General features: G+C 49.3%; 1 non-coding gene across 1 annotated transcript; it reads right to left on the reverse strand.

Annotated features, from left to right (window-relative positions):
- Positions 1–684: 684 nt before the first annotated feature.
- Positions 685–823, reverse strand: LOC112939158 (small nucleolar RNA Z247). Its single transcript, XR_003242699.1, has one exon. It is a non-coding gene; the product is annotated as a small nucleolar RNA Z247 (small nucleolar RNA).
- Between the last annotated feature and the right edge of the window lie 2830 nt (positions 824–3653).

Below are 3653 nucleotides of genomic sequence, written 5' to 3' on the forward strand. Positions count from 1 at the left end.
CTTGCTTGGATGAAGACGTGGAGGCTGGTAGAGGATAGAGTCCATTACAACAGGGTCCTCTAAGAAGAGTGTTCTTCGTGATTTGATCCTTGATAGCAAAAAACCGAGGGTGAACTTCAACAAAGGCATGATTATCAACGGCAAGACGATGTGCAGATATAAGATTCTTTTTGGTTCTAGGAACATGAAGAATATTTCTCAAATATAGATTGCGTGTAGGGGTACGAATAGTAGATTGACCTATATGCTTAATATCCATACCTGAACCACTCGCCGTGTGGATTTGTTCCTTGCCGTTGTATCTGTCACGGGTTGTAAGCTTCTCAAGCTCATTAGTGATATGATCTGTGGCACCGGTATCCACGTACCAGTTCGAATCTACACCATACGAGGCAGCCGCTGCAACCCTTGCGTCCGGCACAAAGGAGTCATCGTAGCAATGCCAGCAATCAGCCACCACATGTCCCACCTTGCTGCATAGCTGACAGGTAGGGCGCGGCTTGAAGTTGCGTCCGCCATTGCCGCGGCCGCAGCCGCCGCGGTCACCGCGACCACCACCACGTCCACGGTTGGAGAAGTAGCCGCCACCATTGTTGAAGTTTCCACCGCCACCATTGTTGCGTCCATGGTTGGCGCTGTTGACAGAGGAGTAGCTGCCGCTACTGCCATTGGTTTGCCAAAGCTCTTCAAAACTAAGAAGTTGTGAGTAAACTTCAGATATTGTGACTCCCTCAGATCGCCCAACAATAGAGGAAACCACCTGTTCATAATCACTGTCCAAACCAGCGAGGATATACGAAGTGAATTCTTCATCATCGAGAGGTTTGCCTGCAGATGCCATCTCATCTGCAAGCGTCTTCATCTTGCTAATGTAGTCGGATACACTTGACTCGCCCTTCTGGGTCGTGGCCAGCGCAATCCGGGTGTTCAGGGCTCGTGCGCGAGATTGCGTCGACAGAAGGCCGACGATCATCTTCCATGCATGAGCCGCTGTGTCGACGTTTGCGACTTGGATGAGAATCTCCTTGGAGATGCTTGATAGAAGGAAACCGAGGACCTGTTGGTCCGCAGCAATCCATGCCTCATATGCCGGATTGGAAACTTTCTTGGTTATTTCACCCTTTTCTCCTTCCTTGACTTCTATTTCCGCCGATGGAACTTGTGTTGCACCGGTCAGATAACCTTCCATACGTGCGCCGCAAATCACTGGGAGAATATGCGTCTTCCATAGCGAGAAATTGTTCTTCGTCAGCTTTTCTGAAATAGCTTGGCCGAAGAGAGGATTCACGGCAGCGCCGGAGGAGGATGCCATCGCTAGTTTGATCTAGTCGTGGCGAGAAGGCTCTGATACCATGTAAAAGTGCGTAACCATTCTCACCTCGTCTCGAAGCAGCGTATGTATATTTATATGTTGTTGAGAAGAACCCTCAACGTGGCTTACAAGATTGAATCAGTTTGGATCCGATTACAAGAGATAAAACATTGTTTCATGTGAGAAACAAACTCTAGACTTATCTCTAAGCCTATGCAAATCTAAACCATATTATATCTCTAATAAACACCTCGTCCGAGAACTCGTCAGGTGGCTCAATCTTCTCCTCCGCCTCCGACGACATGCCCGCCATCATCGCCCCCCGAGACGCTTGATCTCTCTGCTAACTTGAATGCAAAAAATCGTGCGCTGGATCAAGAACTGAAGATCTGGCAGATCGATGAGAAACCCCAACTCCTTGCCTGTCACGCCCAGAAATTCCCGAATAGAATTCCAAGCAGAATGTGCATTAAAATCCCCGTCCAGGACCGGCCGGGGTACACAAACGACAATGTTAACATTCAGATCCATGTCTTACAAACATCATAAAAGTCTTACATAAATACAGCGGAAAAATGAAAGATAATTGGAGCTAAGCCTTGACTTGATCTGCAGCGGGAACACAACTCCACAGGCATCCTCGACGGCACGGACGAAGCCTACTCCTCGGAGAAACCACCATCTGACACATACTCGTACTCTGGGGTTGGGGAAAATAGAGCAAGACTGAGTACTACCCACTGTACTCAGCAAGTCATACCGGAATAGGGGTATGATGCAGGGAATTATCAAAGGAGAGCTAGAGTGGTTCATTTGCATAAAGGTTCATTTGCATTAAAGCGAGCATTTATAAACAGAAGTTAAAAGAATTAAACAGTCCTGATAATTAATCAATATTATTCATCCACTATCCAACGCTATACCACGTTGCGACAGGCCCAACCATCCACCTATACTATCCAATTTCATTAGACTAAACTAGGGTGAGACTAATCACGGTGAATCTGGTTGACCGCCCATAACCGCGGGCACGGCTATTCGAATAGTTTTACTCTGATCAGAGGTGTACAACTGTACCCACAAGACACAGCCCCACGACACGTTTCCGTGCGCCAACATGCCACCACGACATACCGGAAAGAGGCCGTGACAGGACCCTTCGCATAACCCCCTCTAACCAAGCACACCACACCTCAAGTTTCACCCCCACTCCTTGCAAGGCAGTGGGCAGTCCCCTCTCATGCTTAGGTGAATCCGGAAGAGACAGAGGCCGTCGCAGGGCCCGCCCCGCTCCATCACGCCCACCCTTGCCTGGATGCGTCAGCTAGAGGAAAGCTACACTATAAGCCCAGCCGTTGCCCACGCTGGCTTGTGGCAAGTACGATAAGTTCTTCCAGGGCATCCCGCGAACGGGTCCTTAACTGCCATGGGTGCGACCAGCAAAACCATGCACCCACAGCCCACCATGTGATTCATTTTAATTAACCAACACCAAAGCAGTGGCACTAATCCAACAATACCATTAGAACCAACAGTCTAAACATTAATAGGATTTTCCCCATTGTGTACTAGTTGAACTAAGCATGGCTAAGCAACCCCTAGTCCAATCTCTAGTCATGTTATAACCCAAGCTAACAAAGGAACATGGTACAACAATAGCATGGCTATGACAATAGGTAAATACCCCATAGTAACATTATAAAACGATGCAGTATTTGAAGAAAAACAATAGAGCATTTGCAATATAGGATCAACATGTTCAAGTGACAAGTATGACTTGCCTTGCTCCGCTGTTGGAGGAACCTCGGCGACTATTTCGAAGTACACCGGAGCGTCAGAAGAACCGGAATCTAAGCGACATACCAAGCAAACAATACAAACAGGCTATAAGACTACTGAAACAGAGAACAAAACCATTTTTAATAGATGCTACACATTTTTCTTGATTTACTGAGACTTGAATGGGCTTAAACGGAGCACGTATGAATTAGTTATGAATTTTAGAAGATTCACTGTATTTATTACTATAACAAAAGTCCTTAAATCATTTATTGTGCAATAAATCCCAGGGCTGACGTCATCGGGGGGGCGGCGCCGACAGGCGGGGCCCGCATGTCAGTGGCGCACGGGGGCCGGTCTACCGTGGACCGGGACCACGCGGGTGGTCCACCGCCGGTCCACGGGATCGACGGCCCGGATCGGCCCGGGGCCGATCGGACGGTGCGGCGGTGGCCTGGCTTGGCTCGGCTCGGCACAAAGCCGGCCGGCCGGCTATGGCAAGGGCGGCGGCGCGCGCGCGTGTTGCCGGCGACGGCAACCGGCGGCGGGAGGCGGCGGCGCA

This window comes from Oryza sativa, chromosome 5 (genome assembly GCF_034140825.1).
Source record: "Oryza sativa Japonica Group chromosome 5, ASM3414082v1".
Classification (NCBI taxonomy): Eukaryota; Viridiplantae; Streptophyta; class Magnoliopsida; order Poales; family Poaceae; genus Oryza; species Oryza sativa.